Raw genomic sequence first — 16,036 nt, 5'->3', positions numbered from 1 at the left:
TAAGGACAATGAACATTGGACATTTTTGAGTGCAGGTAGGCGGTATGACTAGCTTTGCTAGGGTTGTGACCATGATGGGCTAAGTGCTAGAGTGGAGGCAGAGGAAGTAGGGGAAAGAGGCTGGTCAGAGGTGAGTGAAAAATGTTAGCTAGGGGTAGAAGAGGGTAACTCGGCTGTAAGGACTGTGGCTATTTTTTTTTTTTTAAAAACACTGCCTTACCCCCACTAAAGCTCTCCTCTCCTGCATGGCTGGTCTGACCACCTGGCCATGCCTTTCTCAACCTCAGCAAAAGAGTTATCAGGAAACCAGAGAGAACATGGTGCGGCTCCATGACCACATATGACCTGTATGAGGAACTCATGGTGACAACAAGTAAGACAGACACAAGTGATCACAGGTCAAGGGTGTTTATTGAACAATGAGTGCTGTATGCAGGTTGGAAAAACACCTAATCTAAACCTAAATCTAAGAAGGAAGCAAGCGTCAAACATCAGATGAAAAATAAGGCAGTCCTAGTGGCTTTGTGTCAAAATAAAAAGGGCCTATACTAAGAAACCTATTGCCAAACCTCACAACTAATACAAAAAGGAGTGTGGGATATTTTGCAAGAAAAGAAAGAAGTGTTCTCAAATGATATGTCAGGATGCAGGAGCCTGGGTCTTCCTTCCTTGCGTTTTGAGTACGGGGAAAGATTGGTGCTTGGAGCACACTACAGTCTCTGGGTTTTCCAGCATAAGACGAAAGTACCAATGGCAGTTTTCAGGACCGTTGATGGCCAAGTCTCGTTTCTTTAGAAAGTCTCTTGCCCTTGGGGCCTGATGTGTTCAAATAACAAAAATTCATTTAACCAGATTAAAGATTGTTAGGGTGATAATGATTCACCCCTGGGTTGTCCCTCTTCTGGGCACTGACCCTTCACGTATTGTAGTCCTTAATTTATATGTTGGTTCTTTTCTTACTTGACGTTTGGATGATAGCTTCGCCCTGGCTCTCCCTCGGTCGGACTCGGAGCCCTCTTGACTGTCAGTACTCTGGTGTTGCTTCACACCTGGATCTTCCTCAGCCGGGCTCGGACCTCTTTCAACTGCTAGTACTTGGGTGGTAGCTTTATCTCTGGCATCCCTTCTTTGGGTTCACTCTTGCTGTTTCTTTACTTTTGATTTCAATCTTGAGGTGACAGGTTTTCACCCTTGGATCCCTCTCTGCCGTGCTCAGATTCCTCTCGATTCTTAGTCTCCCCTCACCGGGTTTACTGTGGCTCTCGATCAGGGTGATAGAGGCTCACCCTTGGGTCCCCCTCTTCTGGGTGCTGACCCCTTCTTACTTTCAATGTTCTCCTTTTTACACAGTTCAGTGTTTTTGGGATTCACTTCCCTTTCTTTCACAGTGCTTGTAGATCAAAATCTTTCCATTGTACAGGGATTTTCCTTGACTCTCTGTATGACCACTTTGACCTATTTCACTGGCCCTCCTATGGCCTTCTGGTACTTGTAGTTTTCTTCAGATGGGGTTCGACCAGAGTCTCTTGAGTTTAGCACCCATGTGGTACCGGTTTCCTCTTCTGCTGATCTCCCCTTAACACTTTACAGTTCACTCATAGTTCTTATATGTCAGTTCATGAATCTTTGTTCAATTTGCCACTTTTGTGATTCTCACTCAACACAGCCTGGTTCTGATCGGTTCGCCTCTCAACTCACCTGCTGTGCTGAACCACTTGTCTTTCTCTCTATCTGGAGTCAAGGCCGAGTATCGCGGGCGCGGGATCTTCCCTTGCTCCTGCTTATCAACACAGGCTTGCCCTGTGTACCGTTGACATCTGCTGCAAGACATTCATGCTATTGTTCGCAGTCTTAAGCTCTCTTCCACAAAGGTTCTGCGGGTCTGGGACGAAAAGTGCAAGGTTACTTCTCTCCTCACCACCCTCAGTTCCTGCCGCCTTTCTCCTTCGCTTGAACTGATGCGCCTGCTTAGCCCTCTCGTTGTGTTGTCTGGCGAGCTCGCCCTTGCTCAGCATGTGCTCTCTGGCTCCACCTTTTACCCCTGTGGGGAAGGGAATGGGGCATCATGTGTGTGTGTGATTCTGATGAATTGCCTGACTTTGCCTGACCCTTGTACTTGGACATGTCAGGTAAACGGCTCTGGTGTTAGTCTATTGTCCTTTGTGTTGTGCAAAAGTGTTAGAGCCAGAAAATGGGGGGCAGTGGTTTGGAATGTCCTACGTGAGAGGGGGGGAAAGGTTGTTAAAGGAAGGGGGATACCGTATCTCACCTGTCGGTGTCCTGCTCCCTGAGGACCCCCCCATCCAGGTGATCCTCCCTCACTGGTCCACCCCCAGGAACTGGATTCAATAGCGATGGCCATATCCTGGCCACCTGTATAACAGATCCTCGGTTTGGACAGGGAGACACCTTCAGGTTTCTCATACCTGGCACTACCATTGAGAAATCCACTGCCATCAACACCTTCATCGACAAAACCAGTAAGACTCGCTAGCCCAAAGGCACCAGCTATGCATCCACAAATCGACCTCAGGTCCCGCCTCGCGAAATCTCCACTCCCTGGACAACATTCAAGACCTTCTCTACTGAGGACCTGCTAGAAACCCTGGCTGTCCCATAAGCCACATCGCATACAGACGACATCCTCCCATCATCCATCTTCAAGACCCTCTCTGCAGAAGCTCTCCTTCCCTCCCTGGATATTATCAACAGCTCCTTAACTCACGGCACATTCCCATTGACCCTAAAGACCAGACAAATCCTCCCTCTACTAAAGAAACCCACTCTGGATCCCGACAACCTAGGTTGTATCACCCCATCACCCATCTTCAATTCCTAGGTAAGATCAGCAAGAAAACGGTAGCCGCGCAACAGCAGCAACACATCGACACCAACAATCTCTTCCAAACCTACAAATCCGGGGTCAGACAGAGATGCAGCACCAATACGGCAAACATATTGGTGGTCAATGACGTCCTCAACATCCTGGACGATGGCCATCCCTGCCTCCTGGTTTTGCTCAACCTTTCATCTGCTTTCAACATAGTAGACCACCAGGCACTCACGGACACCCTACATCAGCCAATGGGGATATGCAACCTTGTCCTATGCTGGTTCAAGTCCTACCTCACCAACCATTTGTTCAGATAGACTCCTCTGTCACCTTTGGAGTCCCACAGAGTTCCATCCTCTCCCCAGTGATCTTCAGTCTATACTTGGAGCCACTGGGAGTCCTCTGTGTAGGGTCAAGAATGAAGCTGGTACACAGGTAACACATAGTTTTGGCCATAGTTTTAGTAAACACAAATGGGTGTAGAAAATGTCTCGCTGTCCCTGCTCTAAGAGGTATTTTGCCTACCTGAAATAAATCCATTGGGTCGGTCCTTTGTCAAGATGTCATGAATAAACTGTCCTGTGTCCGAAGTACTATTCTGAACCTCGCATTCTAAAAATTAACCATAAGGTGAAAAGGATAATGTATTTTGGCCTTGGAAGTTCAACAAATGTTCAAAAGGAAAATACTTTAACTCCAGCACAAAAATTCCAGGGGGATAGAGTTCACAATTCCAGATGGTGGTTCCCTTCCCTTGGCTGACAGTCTGACTCTTGATAGACTACCTGGTGTTCTCTCCTGCCTGGTTTCCTTTCACATCTAAATGCTTCTTTCCATGTAAACACAGACATTTATGACTTGAAATGCCTGGTGTACTTTCCTGCCAGTGCTTTTCTCATATGCATACTTCTGCACTTTGGTTCAGCCTGATATACTCTCCTGCCAAGCCTTTTCTTAAATGCAGCCACCTGTTCGCTTATACAAAAACACTTATTACTTAAAATGCCTGGTATACTCTTCTGCCAGGGCATTCTCTTATGCAAACTCTTCTTCTTATACACAAATCACTTGTGCCTTGGGATGCCTGATGTTAGGCAGAATCATATGCAGTACCCTCAGGGACCACTGCACACAATTAAGACTACAAGTGGTAATACAATTTCACCTTTGGTACAAGCCTGTACTACACAGAAAGAGTGGTAGCAATGGCTGAGCAGCCAGACTTATCTCAAGAGCAAATGAGCAGTAGTAGAGATTACACAAAGGACTACAATTACTGTGACTCAAGCAAACACTGACTCAAGGTTTCTGGTTAAAAAATGTAAGTACATTTATTTTTAAACCATCTGTTCATAAAATACTTCACTTCTACTAAAATAAAACCACAATTCAAATATACTACACACAACCAATTCCCCTTGTGCAGAACAATTCAAGGTAAGTACATTGGGCTTTGACAGACCGGTGTTGTGAAACAAAGACGTTACCGGGAGTACATATGCGATCACTTTTTGACAGTAAGAACAGTTTGGTCTTACGAAAGATAAGCGTACCGCGGGAAGAAATGTAACCGAAGTCAAAACACACTTAGCACACAAATTAACACAAGATAATTGGGGATAAAAATCATAGGCAATACTTTTGTCAAGGCAGATAGAATCAGAGGGCACCTTTTAACCAGTGGATAAAAGTCAATAGGCCTGCGCCAGTGTTAAATGTAACAGGGGTCCTGTTGCCGAGGATCACACGGTTAGAAGAGTTCACAATTCGAGATTGCCAGGAGTACTTGGATATTGTCACAAAGGGAGGCAAAAGTTATAAGAGGGAAGGAAGAAAAGGACAAGCCTTTGGTGAGGAAGAAGGGTTCAACCCAATTCCTCGAAGTCGGACACAGTACCTTATTCGTTGAAGAAAGCTGGTGCCACAGCATTTGTTCCTGGTAGTTCCTGAAGACTCACGGTTCCTGGAGCTTCAGTCGTGGGGACAAGACGGACGATGTCTGGAGCGATCTGCACTACCCAGGGATGAGGCCAGCAGCAGGGAAGAAACAGTGAATAAAAGGTGCGCTCCTTTAAAACAGGAGAGGCTCTTCAGATGGCTATCCAGACCACTACAGCTGTGTGCAGCGATTTCGACCAAGAAGAGGATATGGCTGCGGAAGGTGAGCTGGTTGATCCCACCAGGCTCAAGGGAAGAAGACTCCGGACTGGATCTTCTCTGTCGTTGAAGGGTAGATAGCTCAGACCGGCAGCAGGGCTTCACCGGGACTCGGGAGTTGCAGCAGCCGTCTTCTTCTCCGCTTCTCTTCGGTTCTTGCAGTTCCAGTGGCGACTCTGACTTCCAGCCCAAGAGTCCTGCCTTGTATGCGAAAATCCCCCATTCACACAGTCTGGCTGTCAATCACTCAGCAGGGGGGTTGTCCGGCCCGGACAGCCATCTCAGCTAATTGACACAAAGTGCAACTTTCGTCTCCAAGGGGACCCTGTGCAGGGGGTGACTAAACCCCTCCCTCACATTCAGCCCACCTAGACACCCAGACGCCAAAGGAGGGCTTCTGGACAGAAGCCCGCCAAAGGTCGGCGAGCAAAGAAGGCAAACCTAGTTTGACGCGAAAAGTAAAACACAAGAAGGACTTTAACAAAAAAAGAAAAGGCGACTTAACCCGACCGAAGCCAAAATAAAAAGTATTTGGTCAAGCAGGTTTATATTTGAGGCTAATACAATAGCCAAAAACAGTACCACGTTTATATAGTATAATCACGGTAGAAATGTTAGGTTAGATACCACTGCAACCAGCCAAGACTAAATGTTAAGAGAGCAAACCAAAGCTCCAAGAGGCACAGACAAAAAGGGGTAGGAATTAACCCTTTCCAATACTCCATGTAAGATGGGGTGAACTGGGTCTGTAGTTTAAAGTGACTATATAAAGTTAATGGCAACTTTGCAGGTTTCTGGGGGACGGTAGTCAGCCGCAGAAAATGGAGTCAGTGGGAAGTCTCAAAAGACAACCAGGTATCACTGCACTCAAGGTGCTGTGTAACGCACAAAAAAGTGGGGCTCATGGAGTGGTGTGGCTCCAGAGCCCAAGATAACACAAAAAGTAGAAATAAACATGGCAAAACACATGTAAGAGTGGGAAAAAGGTTCACACTCTTACCAGGTGGAAAAAAAGAAACCGCAGAAATCCAGCAAAGCTGCTGAGGGACTCACTAGGTGAGGGAAATTAGCCATAAATTAGAATTCTCCCTAACACCTGATATACTCTCTTGCCAGGTATTTCACTTATACAAACTATTCTTCTTATTCACAACACACTTGTCACTTGAAAGGGCCTGTTATATTGTCCTGCCAGGGCTTTCCTATATGCGTGTTGCACATACTTGTAAACTTGACAGTTTCTTATATTTGTTCTCACTCATCTTCTTTATTTGATTCTGTTGTGCATGTTGCACACACTTGTAAACTCAACAGTTTCTTCTATTTATTCTAGCTTGAAATGCCTGGTGTACTCTCCTGCCAGGACTTTCTCATTTGCACCCTGGCAAACTTGACAGTTTCCCATACACTTCTTGTTCCGTCTCATCTGCTTTATTTGCTTCTGTTCTCTTTCGGTCCTGTTGCCAAAATGCCCCAGTGTCCTCTTCTCCCTCGGGTGGACTCACCGGTTTGCGGTAGTGGGAATCGAACCTGCAGTGGCTCATGTGCGTCCCGCTTCCTTCCTGTAGGATCGCCTTCCCTGCATCGTGGTTCCTCTCCTTCCCGCTGTTAGGGAGAATTCTCATTTATGTGCTAATTCCCTTCAACCTTAGAGACCCCCAGCTCTTTTGCTGGACTTTAGGACTTTTCATTTTAACCCTGGAGTGAGTGAGACCTTTTCACTCACTCTCTCATGTGTTTTGATCTGATATGGAGTATGTGTAACCTCTGTTTTTGGAGTCTGACTAACTCCATAGGCATCTATTTTTTGTATGGTGAGACACAGCACCTTTAGTGCATCGTCACAGAGAAATCCTTTAGATCTCTCATAAGGTTTAAATACCTTTTCTTGTGTGAACTAACGTTCTTAAGAATACTAAAGTGAACTTAACTTACCTTTTCTCTTTGTAGGTCTAGCACACCCCATTTTATGGATAGTGCCTGGGGGGTTACCTAGTAGCCCCTTATCCTACTCTCTAATGTAACATTTTTTATGTTACTCTAATTTCTTTAAATGGTTAGTGGCATTGGTTTCATTTTCCTACCATTGTGCATTTCTACCACAACCTGAATCGTCAGCTGCAGTATGGCACCCATGGGTGACCATTTTGTCAAAATGGCCCGGTCTTCTTTTTTTTGCCATTTTCTGTTTGTGAGGTCTTTCTTGGGTTTTACTCTGTGCATTGAAGCTGAGTTGAGCCCTTTGTTTGTTTTGCCTTTGGCTGGCTTCAGTCCTGAAATCTGCCTCTGGCTCCAGTGTGTCTGGAAACACAGGATGTGAAGGAGGTTTCCGAAACTCCCCTGTCCTTCGTCTCCAGGAGTGCCTGAATGCAACCATTCCTGATTGGCTGGCTGGCTGTCCTTTCAAGGCAGTCACCCTGAGGTGTGATTGACAGCCTAGGCTGTGCATGAATGGGAGAAACCTACTTAAAAGGCGAGGGTTTTGGGACTAGAGTCAGTCGAACACTGGGAGATACACCCAATCAAACCATGAACGAAGCTTGCTGCATCCTCCTGGACCTTTGAATTGCCCGGTGAAGCCATGCTGCTGTGCTGAAACTCCTTTTTCTGATCGACAAGAGAAGCTCCGGAAGGGACGACTTCTTTCCTTGGGTTAGTGGGACCAACTAGCCCTGAAACAAACTCCAGTGGACCTTCTTCCCTCATTAGCTGTACTTCTTCGCTGCTGCAGGAACCGAGTGTCAGGATCGAGAAATCCGTTGTCGAGTGAAAAGTCTAAAATCTGTCCAGAAGCTCCAGGAGTTTCTTAAGGACACTCCAGAAGCAGGACGACCAGAGGTTGAGTACCCTCACCAGAATGCAGGACTCAAGGAGTGAAGGAAGCCCAACAGGAAGCCAAGATTTGCGGTGGTGCTGTTTATCACGCACTGAATCTGCGAAGTGCCGCTGATCTGAAAAGAGCCCGTAGCTGTCGTCGACCTCCAAATTACTGCTGCAGCAGTCTGCCAGATGTCCGCCCTCTTGTCCCCATGACTGAGGCTCAGGAACCCAAGATATGCATCTATGCAACAGGACATAATCCAGCTGGACCACTCTTCTTCAAACCAGAGGTACTGTTTAGACTTGGGGTACCTACCTTGGTGTCTTTAGCTGTGCTCTTCTCAGTTGAGACTTGCAGTGGTTTACCCTTAGAGTTGATTTCACAAGTGTAACAGCTTGCGACCCTACATGGGATTTCTACAAAACTTTCTAACTTTGTGCAAGACTTTTATTAACTAAGAAGTGCCTCAGCTCCATAGACTGTGCTCCAATTGACTTTGGCTGTCCTGGCTCCCTGTAGACTCTTCTAGTCCATTGACTTTGATATTTCTGTCCCTCATAGGTGGTAACTTGTTTTAGACTGTTATTGCTGGGAAAGGCTTGTCTGGACTTCATTGGAAGATTTAAGTATACTCGCATACCGTGAGAACCTCTTTAACCTTTTCCCTTCCTTTAACTTTTCCTTTCTTTAAACTCAGAATTTGCAAAGTATAACTAGTGATCTATGAATCCCATTAATGTCCTTGTAAATGAAGTCGCCTCCGGGTGCAGGAATTGTGTAAAAAGCATATCCAAAGAGTATCCACTAACTGATGCTGATTCTGAAAAGTATTTTTAAAGTATATTTGATTGTTACATATCTTGCCCTTTTTAAAGAACGCTTATTTAAAATGTGATGTTAAATAACTGAAACCTTGAGTGTAAGTGTTACTTGTTGGATGTTTGTATTTGCTAATTTAATTGCTACAGCTCTACAGCTCACATTTACCTCTCTTGAGATAGGCCTGGGTGCTCAGTTACAATACCAACTTGTGTAGTACAGACCTATACCAAAAGGTGGGTTGCCTAATACCAACCAAGCAGATAAGTATTGTGTAGTCTCTCACAGTGTTACTATATCAATTCTTACCTAACACTGGTGGCAGGTGGTGGGATTGGCACAGAGTGGTTACATTGACTATTTGCTGTACTTGTGCCCAACTAAACTAGCCACAAGGCTAAGCTCCGCCAGAAAGTTAAGCAATTGCAACATGCCAAATATGGATAACTTTAATGAGGCATCCCTGATTGTCCTAACAGTAGAAAAACTTAAACATGTGTAAAACCCAAGGTCCGACTCTGAAAGGAGAAAAATGTGAATTGATTGTAAGGTTGTTAAATCACCAATTTATGGGTAGTAGGCCTGTAACCCGTACTCAGGCAAGTAATGTTGAAGATAATGATGAGGATGCTAGTTTAGAGTGATGCTGCAATCTGCAAGAGGAGCCAGAGGAGGAAGAGGACTGTCCAGAAAGGAGATCACCTCTGCGATAGCCTGCCTTTGTACCTCAGTCTCTTCCCATTGGGACCCCACAAGGTCCAAATCTAAGCCCAGAATATATTTCTCTAAAAGACTACGATTAGAGTTGGAATTCAAGAAACTAAATTTCCACCCCGCGGGCGCTTAAAGCAATGAACGAGGAGCATTCGGGGAAGTGCCCTAGATGTGGGTTGGAGGAGGCGGGGTTTTGGCACATGGTGTGGGAATGTGGGGCAATAGTGGAGTACTGGGAGGAGGTACTCAGGGGTATAAATGAGCTACTGGAAGTCAATCTGGAACGTTGCCTAGAGGTTTGCCTGTGGGGGATCCTGTCAGAGGAGAAACGGAATAAATTACGGAACAGAATGGGTCGGTTTCTACTGATATTGGCTAAACGCCGAATGGCGATTGAGTGGAAGTCCCCACTGGGTCAGACAATCCAGTTATGGAGGAAAGATGTAAGGAGGTGGGGTCTAGCGGAGTTGACGGTGTTGCAGGCGTTGAAGGGGGAGGAGGATATAGGGGAGGTATCGATCCACTGGTCCCAACTGCTGAATGACCTGGCAAAAGATAATGACTTATGCCCACCGTGAAGTGAGGGATGCTGGGGGAAGGTTGTGAGGGGGGGAGGTTTGAAGATGGGTGTATCAGAGGAAGTGTCACTAACTACATTGGACTATTAACTTCGGATGCTCATCTGCTGTGCCTTATGGACAAAGGAGGATTCATACGGGATTTGGGTGGGAGGGGAGGTTGGGGGGAAAACAGGGGTGATGTTGGTTGAGTTATGATACTTGGGGAAAGACGTGGGGGGAATTTTTGGGGTTGGGAAAATAGGGTGGGGATGTTGGGAATTGTTATCTTAAAATGCCAATAAAGTGTCTTTTAAAAAAATAAATAAATCCAAGCTGAAGCCAAACTTCAAGAGGTGAAACTAAGAGAAAGTGAGATGCAACATGAAATGGATATGAGAACGATGTCCCTTGATTCTGCTTTCCTTTCAGGGTCTACTAGTCCCACAAGGCTTCGCCTGCCTAAAGAAGCAGTGAGTATGTATGAACCTAAACATGATGTGTTGGATTGGCTGGGTACATTTGAATACACCTATGGTCTTCAAGGAATAGGTGGGAATGATTTTATTCCATGGCTCATGTCTAGGCTCCTCCTGAATGGCTGTGGTGGAATTGGGTACCAGTGTGTGGGATGTTTTACCCATGCAGCCAAGCCCTACCATAAAACTGTGCAGTACTGTCATTGAAAACATCATGATGGCCAGAACTCCCCAGAGAGTGCACAGGGAAAACATGAAGAATAGGCTGCCACCCATTTTTGCCTATGTTGTGAGCACAGGAGGGCACCGCCTAAAACCACCATTGGGCTACACACACAGTAGCCTGAAACCATTGGGAATGGCAATGCTGATTGCCAAAAGCAACCCAGAACTGTGGGGAATTCATTTTCTTAATGTCAAAAATGGATGCAGTACCGGTGCTCACCACTATCAGAAAGCTGGCGTTTTAAAACCACCAGACTTTTGTGTAAAACTGAACAAATGAACCGAAACAAGGCCAAGGAAAGACTTGCTAAGAGGTGGATACAATGTAAAACTATATTCTGAAATGACTTGAAGGAAGTAATTAATGTATATATAAAAAATAGCTGCATGTAAGTTGGATTTGAATGTAGAAAACTGGGAACTAAAGTAACATTTAGCTGAATTCTGCCTGACAACTACCCCCGACAGGAGAAACCTGCTCAGCCACTCTTCCCAGGCCTGGCTGCATCCTGTTGCCCCCACCAAAAGGAGATCACACCTCTCTGATTGAATTAAGGGAGGTTGAACAAAGCCTTGTCCTGGACTCAGGCAAATGTTATATTGGGGGGACCGTAAAATGGCTTCCTCTTGGGGGAAACTGGGAGGGGCAGTGCCTCTGCTAGCAAGCTAAGCTTGGGGGAAGTGGATAAACCAGTTATTCCACCATTTGATGTGGGAAGCCACACTCCTTTTTGAACAGTGCTTAATTTTAAAAAGATAGATAACTCATAGTGCAGACTGTTCAAAATTATATAAATAATATCATTATTCTTGGGATTTTTCCGTGCACATTTTAAAAGGTGTTAGGACCCTGTGGGGTGTTCTTGGGGATAGTAGCGGAAAAAAGGTTGTTACTCCAAATGTATGCATGTTAAAAATCAGACACTTTATCATCTGAAACCCATATCCCTGGTGCACATTTGTGTAAAATCAGGAAAGGTTTAGAGTTCGTTATCTGGATGAAAAGGGGAGAATTCTGTCATCAGTGGACACGACATCGTACAAAGACAGGGATTGGATGGTTTGGTGCTACAGAAAATATGTTAACTAGACCTATAATATGAGAAACATGGTACATAGATAAATATGTATTTGGGTCAGAAATAGATTTGTGTGCAATTTGACAAGGGGAGGTTCCTCTGACCATAAAACCTACAGCATCACTCTGACACTCCATTTCTTCCCCCGATCAAGGGAGAGAGGAGGAATTGGCCAATGACAAGTAGAGAGGGGCAGGCTCAGTTATGCCAGGCACACACCCATTTTCAAAACACATAAAAAGGGCCACTGAAACCCAGGTAGGGATTCACTTTCCACTTTCTTGCGGGACGCTTTGCCGGGAGACTCTAGACTTCAAATCCATCAACCGCCAGAGACCAGAGATCCACAGAGACTAGAGATCCAGAGAGACCAGAGATCCAGAGAGACCAGAACTGTGCAGTGCTGAGAGCAGCACCAGAGACCAGACCGCTGTTCAGAACCACCCGCCGGAAGTCCCGTCCAACCTGACCAGACCTTGACGGCTTATTTCAAAATATAGTGTGAGTACTCACTGTGCCAAAACCAATCTCTTAGTTTAAAATAATGTAATCCAAACTATTTTAGCCTATTAGAACTGCCTCCTAGAATCGTGTCATTCTGTCATCTTTAAAACTGAAAACTGTCATCTGTCATTCTGAGCTTTAAAATTTCAAATCCGAAAAACTACTTTCACAGAATCGTCCGTATCTCCGGAACCGTTTGTGCTAGTAATGAGCCAAGAGTCTAGGCTTTCCAACAAACCTAGAACCGACTTCCCACTCCTTATAGTGCCTCCGTAATTATGCTCGACGCGCGCAAGTAAATTTGCCACGATTAGACATTTTGCACAACTTCAGCCACGTGTAAAAATCAGCAGCTTCTTGCTTTCCTTTGCTAAAATTCGTTTTAACCTGCTGGTTACACATAGAGCATTGCTAAAGTGAGCCTGAACTAATATAAAGTAGCCATCACCTACCCTGAACCTCTAGAGGGAATTAAAAGCAATTTTAGCACCTTTTCACTTCCTTGCAAACCACATTAAAGTAATTTGCCTGTGTTTCAAACTTCTACCTGTTTTCCTCTAAGCTTGCTGGGGGGGGACTGAATTTCGTATTGTATTTGATTGCATTCTTGAAGACTGTGCTCTCCTTCCATTTCTTATATTGCATAGGGGGGAGTGAATTGCCAGAGAAAAAGTGATTATATTATCTTTTGCTAAAATCATATCAAGTATTTCTGTACTGCAATTTAGTCCTCATTGCTTTTCCCTTGAAACCATAAAAGTATTTTCGCTGCCTTATCCATCCTATACCAACTCCTCATTGATAGTAAAGAAGTGTGATAGTGTTAGGTTACCCATTGTTGATCAACATTATATTCATAAGTGTGATATCAATTATTAATTTGTTATAAACGTGTGATATATATATATTGTTTAATTTTTCAAACAAACCTTTTAAATTTTCAAAACGAGCCTACTTCTTGGCTCAGTGGGGTCAAGGGGGATTCTAAGAGAGGGGTGTTATACAAGGGTTCATCATCCAGATTATAGCTTGCCATAAAAATATATAAATAAGGGCTTCCCTTGGGCATCCCAGACAAGGCACTGATTTAGTGGGATTGCTTGATTGGAGTTACTTACAGAGTGGGGGCTCGTCCGGGATCTTCTGGGTTAGATTTACGACTTATGCAGATTAATACAGTGTGCCAACTGACCAGATACACATATCCGGTTAGATCACCACGCTGTTTTACACTGTGAAAGCACCCCTCAAAGGAACGCTCTAAGGAAACGGTCTGTTTTGCAAAATAAAATACTAACTGTTGTAAGTCAGGAGGGAGATCAATCTCCAGCATGACGACCGTGGTAGATATGAAAATAGCGAGGGAGCACCTCTTACATAAGCTATTTGTGAGAGGTGAGTGGACTCATCAGGACCAGGCGGTCTGGTTGCAGGCAATCGCGCAACAGGTCACTGAAACAGGGTCAGATATATGGAGAGATCAGGGTCCCCTACATGTGGCCCTGAGCGAACTATATATGGCCCCTAAGGCAAAAGATGAACACTATAAGATTGCCAGGAGAGCGGCATATTTGTATCTATATATGGAAGTCATGCAGGACAAATGCGCTGAAGGCCAAGATCTGGCAAATAGGCAACAGATGGCATTAGAAAAGGCCCAATCTGACCTGGTCTCTTCTGAGCAGAGGCTGTATGGGAGCCAGGAGTCAGAAAATGACAGCAGACAGTACATCACTAAAATAAAGGAGGATATGGATAGGCTGCAACAGGAAAAGGCTGACCAGGATACCAGATTTCTGGCCTTGCAGAAGGAGTACCAAGACGGTTTGGACTCCCTTCTGCAGAGCCAGAAAAAGCTGGAGCAACAACTGGACTTCAACAGGGCATGCACAGAGCAGGTAGCCACCCTGCAAATTCGATTAGACAGAGAGAAAGACGAAAGCAATAAATTGATTCTGAAAGACCTGGATACCCAGGCAGAGTTTGATCAGGAGCGCCAGAAAGCTGGTGTTTTCCAAAGGCAAAGTGACAACCTTGCGGCACAGATGCAGGCTCTTAGTCAGGAAAGGGATACCTTAGGCCAGGAAGTCTGCCACTTAAAAAGGAAAAGGGAAGAAAATCACCTGGCCCTCCAGGGACTGGGTGACCTCCAAAAACAACACCAGAACTTGTTAGAGCACACCAGGAGGGTGGAGGATGCTCTGGCAAGAAAGGAGCAGGCCAATAGGGACACAGCTCAGGAGGTAACCCTCCTGCAGCAAAGACTGGCCCAGTACTCCAGGACCAATCAGGAGGCAGAGAGAGAGAATGAGGCTCTCTGCCAGCACAATGATAGGCTCCAGCAACAGGTAGCGATGCAGGAGAGACTGATAGAGTCTAGCAAGGCCTTAACTTAGGAACTGACAGCATTGCAACAGGGAGCAGGGGCGGATAGAGATGAGGTTCGCTGGGAAAGAGAAACTCCTGAGCATAACCTCAGGAGCCCTAGTGCCAGAGGCCTTCACCTCTACCAGTCCCTGGACTCTGCCACCCCCATGTTCCCTGGCGCACATGAGCACGGGGCCACAGGGATGGCAGATTACTATCCAGCTAAAAGTATAGGGCTCATAGGCCAGTACCACCCAGGAATGGCGGGGCGGGCATCCGGGTATGGGCACCCAAGCACAGTGCAATTTAGTGGGGAACTCCAGGAGAGTAGGCCCACTAAGGGCATCCTGAAAACCTCTGCTCAGTTAGGTCAGTGGGGGGGATACCCATCAAATCCTGGTAGCAAGGAGGGATCTGAAGACTCCTCTGAGCGTCACAGGACACAGGAGACCAGGTCCCCACATTATGCCAGCCATTCCGAGGCATGCAGAATCCAGGAAAACCTGGAAGATCAGACGGGCCCCTATGGGAGCAGCGCTTCTGAGTCGGAGGATGAATGGACCAGGGTTACCCGAACCAAAAAGGCCAATAAGGCAAAAAGGGCCTTGCTTAAGAAACCATTGAAACAAATAAAGGCAATAAGTAGTGTCATCACGCCTTATCATAAGAACGCCAAGTATTCTGTTTGGGAACACTTGGAGCTCTATGAGCAAATGATGGAGACTTTCCATTTGAAGGACAGCCAAAGCTGTATTTAACGAGAAGAGGTCACTAGACTGGGTCAATGAACAGGCTACCCGGATCTATGAGGTGCAGAAGCCCATAGAAAATAAAAATAATGCGCAGAAAAACCCCAAAACCAACAGCACCCCTGCTGCTGCCAAGGTGGCAGAGGTAAAGGTTGCCCCGTTTTAGATTTGGAGATGGGGGGGCCTAAAAACCTGCCTGCACCAAATAACTCTAACACCAGAAGGCCCTCGGGCCATTCACAGACAGGGAGTCAAGGAGGTAGTCCCACAAATGGGGTCCCTCGCTCCCCTGATTATGTAAGTCCCCGCTACAAGGGAAACCAACCCATCCTGGGTTATGTGTGGACTCCTCCAGCCCAAGGGGGGGGATACAGCGAAGCACCTGACCCAGGGAACTTCCCTCCTAACGTCCCCTAGGAGGGCAAAAATTAACCAAATCCTGGGCAGAACTTTTTCCCCAGGTATCCACCCAATTTGCAGCCCCAAAATCATCCATCCTTCTTTCCCCAATTCCCTGAGCCCAGACAACCTAATCCGGCAGAGGGGAGGCCAAGGGTGGAGGGGTACCCGAATCTTCCCAACCCAGGGTATTACCAGAGAAGGGATAGCTACCCTTCCCGGGATCAGCCTGAGCGGGTTTCCCAGTTAGAGCGCCAGGTCCAAAGTATGGCACGGGATCTGGGTCACATACTGAGGGCTCAACAGAACCCTCAGATGAGCATTCCACCGCAG

The sequence above is a fragment of the Ambystoma mexicanum genome, chromosome 7q (genome assembly GCF_040938575.1).
Source record: "Ambystoma mexicanum isolate Mex_15411 chromosome 7q, UKY_AmexF1_1, whole genome shotgun sequence".
Taxonomy (NCBI): domain Eukaryota; kingdom Metazoa; phylum Chordata; class Amphibia; order Caudata; family Ambystomatidae; genus Ambystoma; species Ambystoma mexicanum.
Note: the sequence above shows the minus strand (reverse complement) of the source record.